At 41.8% G+C, this 19,400-nt stretch overlaps 1 protein-coding gene across 4 annotated transcripts in view; it reads left to right on the top strand.

The window, feature by feature from the left end:
- Nucleotides 1-19,400, top strand: part of LOC131343200 (uncharacterized) — a 122,834-nt gene that overhangs the window by 45,836 nt on the left and 57,598 nt on the right. The window lies entirely within an intron of this gene.

Consider the following 19,400-nt stretch of genomic DNA (forward strand, 5'->3'; position numbering starts at 1 on the left):
TTGTGAGCATTGAATAGATAACTATGAAATGATCTGAGATGGATTTCAGATGGAAAACTAACATTTTGAAATATCTATTTGATAATGGATTAAAAATGCCCCCTGGAGCAGTTATAGCGGCAGATATGGTGACCTTGAAGAGGAATTATTAATAAAATTCCAGTAAAGTAAAAAAACTGCTTTCTGGATAAATTCTATTACAGACATAGTGACTTTGAAGAGGATTATCTACAATATTTCTAAAATAAAGTCAATTTATCTTTTTTTTTCTGGATTATTACAATTTTGTTTCTCTTAAATCTTTTCCCCCCCATTCTTAAAATAGATAGATACAACTTTGTCATTGCAAAGTACAGGAACATAGCAATGAAATGCTGTTTAGCATCTAGCAGAAGTGCAAATAGTACACACAGTATCTCACAAAAGTGAGTACACCCCTGACATTTTTGTAAATATTTTATTATATCTTTTCATGTGACACACTGAAGAAATGCCCCTCTGCTATAATGTAGTGAGTGTCCAGCCTGTATAACAGTGTAAATTTGCTGTCCCCTCAAAATAACTCAACACACAGCCATTAATGTCTAAACCGCTGGCAACAAAAGTTCAGCCTGCAGTCTTCATTCAGAGACTCCTCACCAGTCTTTTCATGATGGACTCCGTGAAGCTGGACATCATCAGGATGCTAGCTTTCTGTCCAAGTTTGTTTAAAGTCTTTTAAGATTTTTCACACTGCTGAAGGACGACGACACACACTCTCTTCACTGCTTATCCGTGGAGCACGATTCCACACAGCAAATATCAACTGCTTTTTTCCTGGACTTACCGAAATACTTCAAAAAGTCAAAGACAATCACTCTGGAGCAGCTAGTGAAAGGGGCGGGGTTTAAAAACACAGAGAAAGTAGCTGCTCACATGAAAATCACACAAGCACATTCTAACAGCTGAGGATAGAACGCTGCTGTTGGTCACTGCAGAGGAGCAGTTTGAAGCTACTCCTAACCCCAGAGACTCGAGTCACAGTGTGATCATCTGACTCAGACTGGAGGAATGCACAGGACAGTTCTCTGAAGCTGAAAAGCTCTGTGTGTAGATTTCTCACAGGATACAGGTGAATATACATCACAGATTTATGTAAACACTATTTGATGACATCACTGGCTGTTGGGAAAATGAAAGTGAAACGTTTAAGCCCAAGAGATGTAAAGAGCTTGTCCAGGTAAGTTAATACACACACACACACACACACACACACACGCACACACAGTTTACAGACTCAGATTACAGTTAGAAATTTCTGTCACTGCACTAGTACAAGCGCTACTATTTCTTCTGTTGTATGCAGAAGCTGTGGTTCCATCACTTGTATATGTATCTGTAAAAAGTTAAAATATTAGGACCATAAAGACATTTATGATTATGAAAACTTGTAATCTGTAAAAACACAGTCTAATAAGCAGACAGATTAGACTGGATCTGTCTTCATATTCATCACTCAGGCCTGTAGATCCTTTAACAGTCCAACAGAAATGTGCAGGAAAGTGAACTTGGTCACAAAAAAACACACAGAACTAATGTCATTATATTTAATAATAATAATAATAACAATAACAATAATAATAATAGTAATAATAATAATACATTTTATTTATAATGCACTTTCCTCACACCCAAAGCGCTACAACAATGTAAAAAAAAAAACAAAAAACAATTAAAATACAAAATACAATGAAACAATATAAAACAGCAAAATAAATCAAATCAAAACTCTAATCAACAGCTTAATTATTATAAGCAATTTTAAAGAGGTGGTTTTTCAACAGTTTCTTAAAAGTACTTAGTGTAGGAGCACTTCAAACATTCAAAGGAAGTTTAGAATCTGGAGTGTGGCTGATAAAGAAGATGAGAATCAGCAGAGCAGAGAGGATGAAAAGATGTATAAAGGGCAACTTAATCACAAAAATAAGAAGGAGCCAATTCATGCACAGCTTTATTAATTAAAACAAGCAATATTAAACTCAATGAAATGTAAGCCAGTGCAAATTACAGAGGACATCACTGATGTGCTGCCATGAGGCTGTGGGAGTGAGAACACTGCTGAGTTCTGAGTATATTCTAGCTGTTTGATAGATTTTGCTGAAGTGTTGAAAGCATGGACGAGCCTTTCAGTATCGGGTGTAGAAAGGAAAGGACTAATCCTAGCAATATTTCTGAGATGATAAAATGCTGATTTATTAACACACCAAATGTGAGCATCCAATGTCCAATGATCATCAAATATCACACCAAGGTTACGAGCTTGTGTAGATGGCAGTACAGAGCTGTAATCCAGGGTCAGGTTAAAGTTGCTACATTTGTGGATGGCTGCTAGTGTGCCAATAAGAAGAGCCTCAGTCTTAGTGCTATTTCATTTTAGAAAGTTGTGAAGCATACATATTTTTATGTCCTGCAAACATTCAGAAAGGATTGCAGAACTCATTGTAACATCAGACTTTGAACTGATGTATATTTGGGTATCATCAGCATAAAAATCATTCTTAATGAATAGCCCCAGAGGAAGCATATAAATGCTAAATAGTATGGGCCCCAAAACAGAACCCTGAGGAACATCATATTGGACCTGAATAAAAGTCTGATTTCTTATTTCCCAGAACAACAAACTGGGATCTATTTGCAGGATCTGAACCATTCAAACAGTGCCAGAGATACCGAGCCAACTCTTTAGTCTATCCAGTAATATAGAGGGACATACTGTGTCAAATGCTGTAATCAGGTCTAACAAAACAAAAATGGTAGAGGCACCAGAGTCAGCTGAGACCAGGAGGTCAATCATAACACAAACTAGAGCGGTCTCAGTACTCTGCCCCGACCTAAACCCAGATAGAAAAGGCTCTAAAAGTTTGTTTAATGACAAATGAGAATGTAATTGTGCCAAACAATGCGTTCCAGGACTTTAGCCAGAAAAGGAAGATTTGAAATGGGACTGTAATTTGTTAGATGTATCATATGCAGGCTTTTTAATGACTGGTGTGATAACTGCAACCTTGACTTCACACTGAACAATCCCAGTGATAAGAGAAGTGCTAACAATATTTAATATGGGGGACTGATTGTTGACAGACACCCATTATGAACAGTAATTGGAACAGGATCAAGGATACAAGTGGTTAAGTTCATTGTCAACACTAATTTTGAGATGTCATCAATGGTAATTGTTGCAAAACTAGAGAACTAGGAGTACCTGGTGGAAAAACCTCAGGGATAAGAACAGGGGAGGCAAAATTAACTCTGAAAGCAATATACTCAAATAATGTAACAATAGGAGTGGCAATTTCAGTCACAAATATATCAGATGTAAAGATAACAGCAAGGCCTCCTCCTTTCCCAGTTAGTTGTGGTCTATCGATGTACAGTACGTATAATCAGATGGAGTAGTCAAACGAAGATTTAGAAAGTAATTTTGCTGATGCCAAATTTCACAAATACAGAAGAAATCAAGTTTTTTGTCCAAGATGATATTGTGAAGTAGTGCAGTCTTATTGTTCAGTGAACAGGCATTAAAATGTACAAAGTTCCAAGAGTCGAGACGCACTCTCTCAGAACAGTTTGTAGTTATTGGAGGATAAGGTTTAAAGGGCAAATGCCATGGTGAGAGTGAGTTTGAATGCCGAAACACACAGAGAGGAAAGATAAAACTTAACTCCAGCACCAGTTGAGTAAAAGCTCTGCCATGACCCACTGTGACAATACTTTGGTCGATGCAGGAGTTGAAGCGACCATAAGATTCTTTGAACACAAATTTCAGGAGGCAGTTCATGTTTCAATGAGAGAAGTTCATAAAGAGAGTACTTTATCATGTCAAGATCTCAAGCATCTCAAGTGCTGAAGAATCAGCTCACCGGTCAGACACTGTGATACAAAACAATGTGTAAAATGCTAAAATATTTAAACAATTTAAAACAAACAAATAAACATACAAAACTAGACAAAGAGTCAGCTACAATCTGCCAGTGTTCTCTTCAACAGAAGCCAAATATTAATTTATTAATTAATATAATAAACTAACAAAGATGTTTGAAGGGAAAATGTTTTAATCAGTGAGTTTATGACAGATTGATGCTGAAAGTGTAGAAGGTCAGAAATAAGTGAAGTGTTCAGTCTTTAAAGCTGATTAGAAATCTAGAAAAGTGTTTATTAGGATCAAAGCTGACTGACTGCTGAATGTGTGTAAAAGTGAGTGAATTCAGTAAATTGCAGCTTTAATGATAAAGTGTTGCTATGAGTCCATGTCTGTCTCCTGCTTTATTCTCCACCTGTGCAGTGCTGATGGTGGTGTTGTGTCTCCACAGCCATGCAGTTCTGCAGCCTTCATCACTGTGTCCTGGTCTTCCTCATCCTCACATTCACCACTGGTAAGTGGCATTACAACACAAATACACAATATACACTACACACTACACAACAACTACACAATAAACACTACATTACACAACAACTATACAATAATCACGACACACTACACAATAAACAGTACACACTCTAACTACACAATACACCCATCAGGTCACCTTCTTCCATTGCTCCATGATCCAGTTCTGATGTTCATGTGCCCATTGTTGGCGCTTTTGGTGGTGCACAGGGGTCTGCAGCTATGCAACCCTCATATGTAAAAAACTGTGATGCATTGTGTATTCTGAAACCTTTCTAACAGAACCAGCATTAACGTCTTCAGCAATAGATAGATAGATAGATAGATAGATAGATAGATAGATAGATAGATAGATAGATAGATAGATAGATAGATAGATAGATAGATAGATAGATAGATAGATAGATAGATACTTTATTCATTCCAATAGGAAATTTACAATTTTATCAACAGTAGCTCTGTTGGATCAGATCACACGAGCCAGCCTTCTCTCCCCACTTGCATCAATAAGCCTTGACCATCCATGACCCTGTCATGGTTCACCACTGTTCCTTCCTTGGGCCACTTTTGATAGATACTGACCACTGCAGACCGGGAACACCCCACAAGATCTACAGTTTTGGAAATGCTCTGATCCAGTGGCTAGCCATCACGATTTGGCCCTTTTGGTCAAACTTGCTCAAACCCTTACTCTCGTCCATTTTTTCCTGGTTCTAACACATCAACTTTGAGGACAAAATGTTCACTTGCTGGGAATATATCCTACCCACTAACAGGTGCCATGATGAGGAGATCATCAGTCTTATTCACTTCACTTATCAGTGCTCATTATGTTATGGCTGATCAGTGTATATAGTATACACTGCACACTATACACTACAAAATAAATGTGGCACACTAACTACACACTTTACACTGCACACTGTAACCACACACCTGTCGACCCTAACTTTCTCATCTGGGATACGCATAGAAAAGTATTCCACTGTGCTGTTGTAAGGATTGGGAGGCAGGATCCATGTGCGGTTCTCCTGACCAAGGAAACAATGGTGGTTGAAAGCCTAAGACACACTGGAATGGTGTGAGACCTGCTCGTGTAAGGGAGTTTTGGGAGTACTTTGCCCATGGGATGAATTCACTCCACCTATGTTGTTATTAGCTGCAGTAGGTATGAAGATAACAGCCCAGCTCTTGGTTGTGGCGTTTCACCTGGCTGTTAGCTTTAGGATGATAACTAGATGTGAATTTCCTCTATAATGTCCCACTGGATAGGGGCGGTAATGTTCGAGAGTGGTAGTATGGGTTCTGGGTTGGGGCCCACTTGGGTGAGGTCATGCCAGCAGGAGGGTGCATCAACCTTGCTATTTTTTGAGCCAGTAAGTAACTTTAAACTGAAACCTGTTAGAAAAACAGGGCCCATTGTGGTTGTCTGTGACAAGTCTTTTAGCTCCTTTTATAATGCAAGTTCTTTTGGTCAGTAAGCACTTGGAACAGGTGAAGAGCTCCCTCCAGTCAATGCCTCCATTCCTCTAGAGCCTCCTTTATAGTAGTTCCTGCTTCCTGATGTCATAGCTGGATTCTGCCGGGGTAGGTTTTCGGGAGAAACGGCTCAGGGATTAAGCTTACTGAGTCCCTGTGATGTTGCAACATTACTGCACCAATTCCACAGCAGGGTACGTCCACTTCTTTGATGAAAGGGATGGATGGGTCAGGGTGGCGAAGGGTGAGGGCCGTGGTGAATTTTTCTTTAAGTAATTCATAGGAGTTTTTTAGGGTTTCCTTTTAGTAGAGTTGTTAGTGGGATGGCCACTGTGCTGCAGGCTCAAATGAATCAGTGGTAAAAGTTTGAGAAGCCTAGGAACCATTGAAGTTCCTTAATTCTGGTGGGTGTGAGCCAGTCTGTTACTGCACTCACTTTGCTAGTGTAATTTGTATCCCCTTGTGGTTGATGACATATCAAAGGAATGTCATTGTGTGCTGATGGAACTCACAATTTTTAAGTTACTCTAAGGCAGGAGGTACAAGGGGTAAAGGGTAAAAATGTTTAAAAGTGATAGAATTGAGCCCCTGATAATTAATACAAGATCGTAATCCCCCATCTTTCTTTTTAACAAAAAAGAAACTTGATGCTGCAAGTGACATGGAAGGATGAAAGAAGCCTGCTGCTAGACCCTCTTCTATATATTTCTCCATAGCTTATGTTTCAGGGGCTGACAATGGGTAAATACAGTTCTTGTGAGTAGTGGTGTTGGGTAACAGGTCAAGGCAGCAGTCCCAGGGGCGATGGGGGGGGGTAGTTTGGTGGCACGCTCATTGCAAGAAGCTTTTTTCAGGTCTTGGTATTCCTTTGGAGTGGGTACACTTGGCTTTCCACTAAAGTAGAGCAGCCTGGTAGATGTATAGAGCGTTGGAGGCAGTGGTGATAACAGTGAGAGGACTATCGCCTGATTTTCTTTTCTGCCCATGATATTTGGGGATTGTGGTCTCATAACCAGGGGAAGCCCACTATGATTTGGTTAGCGGGGGAGGAAGTGATGAGCAGGGTGTTTTTTTCAGTGTGAAAAGACCGATCTGCATGTGAGTGGGAGTGTTTGGTGAGTGATGAGGCCATTCCCAATGGGTTATCCATGGCTGTAATTTTCTGGGGAACAGTGCATGGTGTAAATATAAAAATAAATTCTGTTCTACTCATAAACACTACTTCACTATAAGATCTGACTCCAACTCCACACTGACCCGACAGCTCAGTCTGAGTGAGACTCTAACTAAAAAGACGAATCAAGTAGACTAGATGAATGCAGATACAAGATTTTATTTGCAATCAGCGCTGATAAAAGAATTGAGATGCTCACGCATGAACGTCCCAACAACCTCTAAATGGGGATCTCCAACCACAGTCTTTTTATTCATTTTCCTTATCTCTCCAAATGCAACACATCACCAGCTTTTTGCTGAGAAAATCCCACCTATTTTCTTTTTTGGAGTATTAGGTTCTTTTTTCACACCATTATCTTTAGATTTATAACTTTTCGAAAACCATTATAATTAAACTTTCGAGAATCATTATATTAAAAATGTGGGCATCTCCACCCCACCAGTGGGATTTTCTTCAGCTCCACTTTCTCAGGAGATTCATTCAACCACAGTGGACAGCATGGGTAAGTTCTCAGTTTTACAGGGCCCTACCCCAATCTTTGTTCTTTATTATTGCATTTTACATTTCACTGCTTTCTCATCTATCTTTCTTTTCTATATATTTGATCTAGACATTTCACCTGGTACTACCATTGCTATTCAACACGCTCTGCGTTTGCTCCATGATGAGATCACTGCCTCTCAAGGTATCAGCATGGTGAAGACTGGTCATGATGACCTGGAGTACTGCTCCAATATTAATGCCTGCTACTGCTAAGAAAGCCTGCCAGACTGACATCACTGATACGGCTACTCATTCTCTGAAGCCTTTGCAGGCTTCATGCAAGGTCAGCGACCGACTCACATGTCGCGTTAAACCCTACATTGTTCTCAAAATCAAACGATCTACTGAATAAACTTTACCTGGAAACTTAATCATGCTGTCCCCTGGTTATTTTATACAACATCAAACAAGAGTTCCATACATATACACTTCAAACCATAAAGTTATTTCCCACATTCCCCCCTTTTGTGACTCATACGTCACAACACATTCAACTTGTCCAGACGCCACGAGTATGCATTCATTTATATGTAAGCAATCAACATAAAGGTTACGTAATTGTATGATTCATTTAACTGTGAATACAATCAATGTGCTAGTAAGCAAGTGCACTGATTAGTTAAACCTTAAACATAAACAAAAACTTAAGTACTCCAAGCTCCGTGCAGGTAACATATGTCGGTTTTGGTTTTCAATCACATTTTGTCAGTCCCATTTTCCCATTAGATCTTACCCGTCTTTGGCTAACCGGCCTTCTTCTCTGGTCACCGGTTGCACCCTTTGTTTTTCAGGTGGCAGCTTTTTCCTCCCAACACCTCTGAATCCGGTATGGCTTTGTTTTGGTGGGTTATCTCTTCTTGAATCTGGTATGGCATTGTTTTGGTGGGTTATCTCTTCTTGAATCTGGTATGGCATTGTTTTGGTGGGTTATCTCTTCTTGAATCCGGTATGGCTTTGTTTTGGTGGGTTATCTCTTCTTGAATCTTCAGTAGGGCATTAGTGGGGTCTTTTCCATGAGCCAAATTAGGAACTCTATCATTCTTGAGATCTGTCATTTACTTAAGTCAACTGTCTTACCTGCAGAGAGCTTTAAGTATGCACACATCAAACTCAATCTAACTTAGTCTATAAATGTCCAGTGATTCACTACTCACACACACATGATCAATTACTGAAGGAATTACCATGCTACCCCTACACAAAAATCAGTAGTCACTATTGATATATGAGTAAACAAATCAAATAACCAGTAGTCATTTAAAGAAACCAAGTGGTCAGAATCACTTAGCAGACAGCATAGGAATTGATTGCATAGAAAATTGATTATGTTCTTTCAGTAGTATAGTCAAACAGTACGTTTTTTCTTTTTTTTGTTTCACACGTAAATAATAACAGTGATTCATGCATAAATGAAGGTGATTTAAACTATGTTTTTTTTTTTCCTAAAACACAATATAATACAGTACATTGATATAACATGACCATTGTCCTTCATATGAAGTTCTCCATCTTTCTTCTGCCCATGTGACTTTGCGCCACATAGAGGGACCGTTGGGGGACTAAGGAGAGGTTACTAGCACATCACTTAGTCCCCGCTCGACGCATGAACCGGCAAAGAACTCAGCATGCTCATCGTACGTCTAGGAACATTGGTCCACAACACATCCTCTCCTAACTTTACCATAATAACTTAAACCCTTTTTCTAAGCGGTATACCTATCCATATACCATACTTCCTTTTTCTCCTGTATGAGAGATTGATCAAACATTTTACACTGTATTGTACATGTTCTACCACAATAGGTAAATGAGCTGCCTGTCTTGGGGTGTATGCGTATCTGTATCTCCATGATGAACATTCTATCTGCGTAAATCTCCCTTATCGACGTACGTCTATCTGTAAAAGGGTACTCGAATAGACCTGAATGCGGCTTCCACTCACCTAACTCATTTGTCAACAACCTCCTCCATGTGCTTCTCCAACCCCCCTCCATCATGCGGCTAATTTTATCAAGTCCATTTCATCAATGCTATTGTCTTGTTTGAAGAGCGGCTCAATCTCGTGTGTGATCTGAACATATTGGCCAAACAGTACATGTGTCATACGCTCAACCATAGCACGAAGTAATGGAATTATACAGCAAGATAAAAATACAAGTGTCAACAGAACCACCCCCAAAATTGTCCCTAGTCTAAGTATGATCGCCTTCCAACTTGAAGAAAACAACCAGGAAAACCAATCATCTGATGGTTTGTATGTGTTCTCCACATGTTCGTCTCTAAGATCTTTCATCTGCCTTAGTATTCTACTCAGGTTACCGTCTGGGCCAGTATGCATTGGAATGTAAGTACAATATTGGTCTCCAAACATAGTGCACACTCCCTCATCAGGACCTCTCATTGTATCCAAGATAAACCTGTTCTGTAGAGCCATGGTAGATGTTGCATGTAATTGTTCTTGAATCAAGTCAATGCTTGTATCATATAGTCATGAAATGCTGTTGATTATACCAAATGTAATTAGTCCACCTCACGTTTTTCCCAATCTGTGCCCATGGCAAAAAGAATGTCAATGCTCCTGCTCGACCCATTGCAACATGTTCATCAGGGACTCCCACTGGAATCCCTCTCCAATCTATATAAACCCCATTGCTCTTGTTAAATTGTCCCACAGCACGTTTAGCTCGCCGACCTGTCACATCTCTTTTTCTTGTAACACAGTTAGTTTTCCTGTCAGCACCACTGTTGCGCAGCACCCTGCCCATCCGGGTGGCAGAGTCTGTCTGGTGACTCCATGTCCACAGTACCAGAAGATATCTGCCAGTGGCCTAGTTCCATTAGACAAATCAGGCTGTTTCAGATCAATATAGTCTCTCTTCCATTGTCTCCACACACCAATGCTCAGTTCTTTCGTATCTGCTGACTCGTTGCAATCCTTGGAAATATTGCCGACAAACACTTGTGATCCACTGGAACATAGGCAAAACGGGTATTTCTGTCCCTTGGGTGCACGTACTCTGGCTGGCGGATGTCCTTTTGTCTCAATTTCTACATATTTACATGTACTGTTCAAGCTCTTTAGTCGAGCTGGGCCATAGGAGTATGATATGGAGTGGAGGAGACAAACAAACGGGCATAAGTGGCACAAGTTGTGTTTGGTACTGTTACAGCCCTCTGGTTCCCTCGTCGGTATAACACTGGGGGCTTGTGGTGTTCTATCATGGCACACTATACATGAGGTGTTCGCTACTTCCTGTGCAGTGTAACTCAGCCACTGATAAAACAAGTTATTTGTCCATAGTTCCTGGTCTAGCCTGTTCACGAGACTTATCAGCTTTGTAGTGTCTCTACGCAGTCTAGGCTGCAATGTGGCTGGGAGCTTACCATAGTCTGTTCTTTCAGTATCACCAAAGACTCATAGAAGAGTATATGTCCATAACCCTATACATAACAGTGCTATTATTATTAATACTAGCAAACCCCAGTCTGTTTTGCCAAGTCAATTACAGTTTTTTTCTCCTTCACCTGTCCCATAATCATTGTCTCTCCCTCTCTCCTCTCTTTCAGTGTCCTCGTCATGCGCGAGCTCTAGTTCTATAGGCGGGTCCTGCATCTCCCACATCATGCTGTGAGGGCCCTTCCCTTGGGCCGTCCTCTTCTTCTTGTTTTGCAGGGCTCTCCCACGGCTGTTATTCCGTTTCCTGCAGGTGAGGTGCTTGTACCGAAGGAGGTCGCGAAGCAGGACTGGATGGATCTCACCTTCGTGCCTCAAGGTCCCTTATCAATGGATCCTGCTCCTGTCCTTGTGCCCGCTCACGTCTCACGTCTGCAACAATGATTCAGATGAAACCAAGCGTTCTTACCTTCAACCTTTACGGCTGTAGGGGTCACCAAGATGACTTTCAGTGGTCCAACCCATATGGGCTCATTCCATCTCCTCTTGAAGACCTTGACATACACCCAATCTCCTGGGTGTACAGTTCTCAGCTCTTCATCGATTTCACTCAGTAGCGCCTTTCACCTGTTGGAATATAGCTCGGTGTATTTCAGTTAGATGCTTTACATAGTTGCCAAGCTCACTTTCAAGCTGCTCCAGTGGAGGGCCCTTATAGGGTCCTCATAAATATGGTACAGGCATAGGTTGTCCAGTAAGCATGTCATGCGGGGTTACATGTGTCATTCGGTTAGTTTGCATTCTCATGCTCATCAATGCTAATGGCAGAGCTTGCACCCAATTCATTTTCCCAGCTTCACAAGTCTTTGCTAGTTTTGCCTTTAATGTTCCATTGGCTCTTTCCACCATTCCCTGTGACTGTGGATGATAGACGCAACCCAATCTGTGCTGTATTCTTAAATACTGGAACACTCTCCGAATAACATTGTTCACAAAATGAGTACCGCCATCTGAGCTGATTTTATCAGGAATACCAAACCTTGGAATTACTTCTCTGCATAAAAACTTAGCCACTGAATCTGCAACTGCTTTAGCTGTTGGGTGTGCCTCAACCCATCTGCTAAATCTGTCCTCCACCACCAGGACATACCTTTTCTTCTCCTTCACCTCAGCCATGTCCATGAAATCAATGATCAAATGTCTGAATGGTCCGTCTGGTTCCGGTATGTGGCCTATAGGCGCTGTGAAACTTTTTCTGTTGTTGTATTCAGCATATATTTCACAGTGCGCTAACCTGTGATTGACCATCTGGGTCAAATAAGGTGACCACCATGCTTTCTGAATCCTTTTGATCACTTCCCCCCTTGCGCAATGGCTCAAGCCATGTGCATCATTGATCAGTGAGGTTAAAACTGAGAGGAGCTACAAAATGTCCCTGGTGACCATGCCAGATGCCTGTGCAAGCATTTTTAACTGCCCCCCTTTTTATCCATCTAGATATCTCGTAGGCTGAGGCAGAGTTTTGTGCTGCAGCTAAGGAGGTTAAGTCCGCCTCTGGGAAGTCCTCGCCCTCAGATTCCATTACTAGCATAATGTTGGAGTGTCCTAATGCGGCTAACTTAGCTGCCTCATCTGCTGCAGTGTTCCCATTGGTCACAAAGGAACCATCTGTTTTGTGCGCTGTACATTTGACAATGGCTAATTTAGCTGGCAGAGTGATAGCATGCAATAAATCAGTGATGGCCATACCATGGGTAACAGGAGTGCTGTCTGCTCTTAACAACCGTCTCTGAGCCCATGTCGGGCCGAAGTAATGACATACACCATAAGCATATTGTGAATCTGTGAAAATTGTACAGGATTTTCCTGCAGCTAGCTTACAGGCTGCAGTGAGTGCCTTCAACTCAGCCAACTGTGCAGAACATGGTTGAGCAACAGCTGTAGACTGAATGGTGACAAAACTAGTCAAATCATTACTGGGTGCTACTATAGCATAACTCGCCAAATTTCTGTCCGGACCTCTAAAGCATGAACCATCAACAAAAAAGGTTACATCTGAATGTGGCAATGGCTGATTCTCTAGGTCTTGATGTGCTTTTGAGTACGATGCTGACGTTAACTGACAATCGTGTGGCTCACCATCCAATTGGGTCATCATTCTGTCAGCTGGATTAACTGTCTGACATCTCTGAATGGTCAATTCTGGTGAAGACAGGATTACATCATAACCAGTTTTCCACGCATGAGTAATGACAAACGTTGGGCTAGTCAACAAGGTGTGTAGTGCATGAATTGTGTACAACGTGGTTGGATGGCCCATTGTAATAGTTGATGCTTTCTGGTATGCAAAAGCTGCAGCCGCTAACCCACGATAACATGGCGGCATCCCACTCTCAATGTTATCCAATTTATTGCTAAAATAGGCAACCGGCTGTTTGCCTGGACCCTGTTGTTGAATTAGAACAGCATTAGCAAATCCCTGTTTTTCTGACACATACAGGAAGAATGGCTTACCATAATCTGGACTAGCTAGTGCTGGTGCAGTACAAAGATCCTTTTTCAACATTTCAAAAGCTGCCACTGTTTCTGTCGTCCAGGTCAATGACGCTTTCTTCTGATCTGCTGCTTTAATCAATGCATGGAGTGGATCAATGCACCTTCAACCCAAAATCTACTATCCACTGCCTGCTGTAGCCCACCATGCCTACGAATGACAACATTTGGCTGACTGTTTTTGTGTTTTAGGAGCTTTTCGAACAGCCTCAACATGTGCAGGCGACAGCTTACAGCTGGTGTCATGCAGAACTCTCCCCAGATATTCAACTTCTTGTTTACAGAATTGCAATTTTTCCCTGCTTACCTTGTGTCCGTTTTCTGCCAAAAGTCTCAAAACTTTTAGAGAGTCTGCCTGACACTGCTCTTAGGTTGGACTGAAAATCAAAATATCATCAACATAAGTCAGGAGAAGGCTGTCAATATCCAATGAAGCAAGATCTCTAGCTACTATGCGATTGAAGATTGATGGGCTTTCACAATAACCCTGAGGTAATCTCGTGTATGTGTACTGCTGGCCATTGTAAGTAAATGCAAATAAATGTTGTGAGTCTGGATGTAGTGGAATGCTGAAAAACACTGAACATAAATCATTGACTGTGTACCACTTGGTATCACCTGGAATGTTGGAGAGCAACGTATGTGGATCTGGAACTACTGGTGTTTCTGCCTCAACAATATGATTTATGGCACGCAAATCATAAACAAGACGCCATTTGTCTGAGTTTTGTTTCCTGATGGGAAATATTGGGGTGTTACACTGACTTTGTGTTTCAATCAATACTCCAGCTTCAAACAATCCCTCGAGTGTGGGTCGTATACCTGCTTGGGCCTGCGGTGTTAGCGGATATTGTTTTTGTTACGGATACCTGATGTTTGGTTTAAGTTTTATAAATACCTGCCCTGCCGATTTAATGAGTCCTACATCTGTTGAATGCTGTGTCCAGAGTTCACTTGGTATTGTGGCTAACAGTTCCTCAGTCTCTGTGTCATGTTGTACGTCTGCCATGTAATCGCTGTCCCCTGATACCTGTAACTGGTAGGATGATGATGTATTCTTTTATATCAAGGTCTGTGTGGCTCTTAAAGTGTCTGTGCCTTTCTGTGAAATACGCATATATTTTCCATCCGGAGAAGTATGCATGTACTGATTGATTGTCGGTTTCCATTCCAGTACTTGGCTGGTCTCTTTGAGCATTGGTCCTAAATCCTTCGATTAATGGCCTCCTGCTACCATCAGTGAAATGTGGGGTTTTGAATCTGTCACTTGAAACCAACTCTTCAAGTTGTTAGGTAGTTGAACTGTCACCGCGACTCCTTGCGGTCCCACATAGGTGTCCGTTGTTACTACATCAAACACTTTGCCTTCCAACATGTCTGACCATAGTGTTGCATATTCTTCATTGGTGCTGTCTGGATCGAAACACATGGTACAGTGTAATGGACTTTTGGGCTCAGCGTAGTCTGGTCGCATGGCCTGTATCCATGATTTCCACTGTAAATACCTCGCATGCTGCTCTGACGCTCCAGGATTGTCATTCTGTAACCAGTACACTGTACTACACCCTGTCTCTGTCTGTGCTTCAACCATAATGTACTGTTCAGCTATAGTTTTGTCTGGAAATGTCACTCAGAGACCTGTGGGACTACACTGAATTTTAGCCTTGAATTTACACAAAAGATCCCGTCCCAGTAGATTGACTGGTGTAGCTGGTGAATACAGGAGTGGTGCCACAATAGTGGTGTCTTCCAACGTTAATACTTGCGGCTCTGTAAAATGTAATATTTGTGAGACCCCTGAGAAGGCTGTGGTTTTTATCATTTTATGAGTGAGGGGGAGATTTGAGCCTTTGCATCCTATACATGAGTATGTGGCACCTGTATAAATGGAAAAGGACACTCGTTGTTAAGTGTTACCATAACAGTTGGTTCTTGTTGTGGATGCAGTGTGGTGGCATACTGCATGTTCTCCCCCTCAGGCTTCTCAGGGCCTCTTCAACTCCAGTGTGGTGTGGGCCCCATTGGTGGGCCCATTTGGGGCTGGAACATGTGTGGACAGTCTCTTCTCATGTGTCCACTTCCTCCGCAGCCCCAGCACTCTAGTGGTTGTTGAGGCTGCTGGTATTGAGGATTAGGAAACGCTTGAGCATACCTTGGTTCTTGAGGTCCTCCAGGGCTCTGTGGTCCATGACCTTGTGGTGGTGAACTCTTTCCCGCGGTTGTCTTCTTCCTTGCCAACAGCCTCTCATTGGACGTCCTCTGAATCTTCCTTGTGTGCCGCCAATGTGGACGTTGATTGGCTGGGCCATCGGGTACATTTGACTGGTTTGAGGCTGTTGTGAATTCGGCATTGCCACCTGCGGTTGTTGCATCATCTGTGGCTGTTGTGGTACTTGTCCTTGTTGTGGCAGTGCTTGACTGCTCTGTACAAGTTCTTGAGCTGCTGGAATGACTACTGCGGCTTGTATTTTTCCTGCCTTTTCCTTCTCCTTTTCTTTTTTGTACAGTTGTGTCAGTAGGGCCTCTGAAGCTGTTTTTTCGTCCTTCTGCTTCATTCTATATTGTTCCACATAATGTATTACATGTGCTTTGTAAGTGTCCCATGGCATGGAGTTTAAACCTACCACTTCATCTAATGAGATTTGGGCTTGTTCTGGTAGACATTTCTTCAGCATTAGTTTAAACAATCCCTTGCTCGTATCTGTCTCGTCCCATGCTCCACCAGTCTCTTCTTTCCATTTATTCTGATATTCATGAATGAATTTCACCAAATTTTCATCTTCCTTCAGATTCATGTGTTCTAACTGTCCCGGGTCCATTTTTGTTGGCTAGGCCTTTCTTACCTCATCCCACAGCCTCCAATTTCTCCAAGTCCCTAATGCTATAACATCCCAACCCGGTTGATCCATTGCTCCTTTTAAGCCCGCTTCATCAATTATTCCAGCTGTTTTCGCCTTGCCTATTGTTTGGGCCAAAATAGCTTTCACATCTCCTATCAACAGAGTATGTCCCGCTGTTTTCTCTTCAAACTTTGTGATCCAACTTTGTCCTCTGTTACACATGTCTGGCAACTGTGAGCTTAATCCTACCATGTCCATGAATGTCCACGGTACATATTGTATATCCCTTCCTTTTGTCACTAGTGGATTCATGTGTACCTCTTCTTCATCATCAAATCCTGATTCCTTAGCTCTCAGAACTCTTGGTTGCATACGTTCCCGTTCTAGGTGCTCTTCTAAGGCTGCAACCGAGTTCTGTAGTCATTCTTCTAAATCTTCCAACTGTTGTGTGAAGTCTTCAACGCTATCCATCACCTGCTGTTTTCTAGTGTCCCTTTGTCTCTTCAGTGCATCTTCCCTTGACTCAATGTACAGTATGCCTCTAACTTGTCTCTCTGGATCTTCTCGTCATAGTTCAGTATATGGCTGTTTGTCTGGTAACTCTGTTGCCCTCTCGGTTTATGGTGTAATGTATGTACTCTTCTTCTCTACCATTTCTCACCCATTCTTCCCTCGTTGCAGGTGGCGCTGTAGGTTCACTCGCACACATTGGGGTTCGGCTCCCATCACCATCTTCTGCTGGTGTTGAGTGTATGAGTCTGAGTTCCCTTCCTTTCTGCAAATTATCCTCACTCTCTTTTCTTGCCCTTTGTAATCTCTCATCCGCCCCTTCTTCTTCGTCATTTTCATCGTGTCCTTCACTCGTCTCTCTGTTTCTCCTTATCTTCCCTCTGATTGGGTTTTCCAGTGATATTTCCACCTCGTCCCATCCTGACCAATTATAGTAACATCCTGATAGAGATGGATAAATTCCCGCTTGTCCCCCGCATGCACTCTGCTCATTGTAGTTAGGTGGTGGACAGTAGACAGGAGGTGGTCTTTCTCCTTCCTTCTCTTTTCTGCTCCATTCCTCTTCCTTCTTTATTGCTTGTTTTACTGCCTCCTCTACTTCGACTCTCTTTCCTTCTCTTGTGAACCATTCCAAAATTTCCAGTCGTTTATACTTCTTTCCTCTGGATTTGTCATCATTTTTTCTTGGCCTCCACTGTCTCAACATCTCTCTCACTTTTGAACAAGTTTTTTTATCAAATGTTCCTTCTGCTGGCCACTGTAGTTTTCCTTGTGTCCTGTCATGCCATTTCCTCATGCATTTCCTGACGTACTTCTCATCAGGTTTGTGTTGTGCTATTATGATGTCAACTGGTGTGGGCTGGCTTCTTCCTTCACTCATGATGCACCCCTGTTGTGCTCTGTGCGCGTTGCTTCTCTCTCCTGGGTTCTTGTTTCCTTCCGACCACATCAGCACGGCGTTGATTTGTTTCACATTTGTTTCATTTTTCCTTAACTTCTCACCGATCGTGTTGATTTTATCGATTAATATTGACGTTGCAAAACCTCTTTCCCAGTGTACAATTCGGGGTTCTACTGTCACAGTTGCTGTCAATCCTGAACAATAATTAGATTGGCCTGGTCTTGGGTGAAATAACTCCACTAAGGGTTCATCATCTTCTTTGGGTCATTAATGAAGTCAAATATAGGGATAGCTATGCTACTGGGCTCGGGGGCCTCAACTAGTGCCCACAATATTGGACTCAATAATTTGGGCCTCCAAATCTTCCTGAGTCCTTCGTACCAATCTACGCCAGGGAAAGTTATCTGTAATGTATACAACCCTTCGAACTTTGACAAGGCCCACAATTTATCCCTAATCAAATCCTCTGGCTGCCACCGTTCTACTCCCTCTCTATCTTTGTATGTTCGTTCGTCCCAAAAGTGTGTCCGTATTCCTCTAGTCTCTATATCTATATCTTGGCGGAAGGCCATACAATTATAATGGGCAGCAGTACTTGCATGATGAAAAGTTTCAGTACAATATTGCAGCATGCCAATAAAGGTAGTGTTGTTTCATCTGGATCACATCTCTTGCAAGTCACTGAATGACCTAGTAAAATACAAAACCAAGTTTAGGTGGATTCTTTCTGGTTATACTTTTCCTCTGATTATTCTCAATAGGTCTGCTATCAGTCAATTTCGACCTTGTATGAGGCTCACAAGAGATGTTTCCAAACGATAGATTTCTCAAGCTGTTCATATACACAGCTCTCTCTCACAATTGTTCTGGGCAAAAATCCTCGACTCTTTTAGGGAGTTCTTCACACTCGCACACACACACCATGGCACACACACACACACTTCGCCAGCAGCTTGGAAATTTACCCTCACTAGAAGTTTTCCAGGTTCCTTTTTTAACAATTCTAGGGCTGCCTCTGCGAACTCTCTCTCGAACCTGTTTGGGAATCTGTATCCAATTCGCTGAAAGGCCTGTGGACTACAATGATGCAATCCCAACCCACGTGTCTCTGCTTTTTCAGTAATGATATTAAGAATCTCTTCATCTAGTTCTTCTGGAACAGTAAAGTAAGCACTCACGCGATGCCTCCTTGTGCCTGCAGACACAAACACCTCCACCATTCAGAAGCAGTAACGTTCTAAAATGTGTCATATCTATATTTGGACCTCAGGGGTGTCAAACCACACGCTTTTTGTAAGCTAAAGCAACTCAATTATGCATATAACTGATACATGTACTTTACAATTGGTTAAACACACAGCAATATGAAAAGGAATTTATGCTCGCACTAGGCACTAGTCCCTTACTTATGGTATATGGATGGCCGCTTCAATACAAGATTTGTTTTAAAGATTAACTGAGTCCATACCATTTTAATTTCCCCTCATCTTTCATGCAGTGTACCTCTAAAACATATATATTAAACCTCAGTATGATACTGTCCATATACAGTAATTATTCAAATAATACAGAAA

The sequence above is a fragment of the Hemibagrus wyckioides genome, linkage group LG22 (genome assembly GCF_019097595.1).
Source record: "Hemibagrus wyckioides isolate EC202008001 linkage group LG22, SWU_Hwy_1.0, whole genome shotgun sequence".
NCBI classification, from domain to species: domain Eukaryota; kingdom Metazoa; phylum Chordata; class Actinopteri; order Siluriformes; family Bagridae; genus Hemibagrus; species Hemibagrus wyckioides.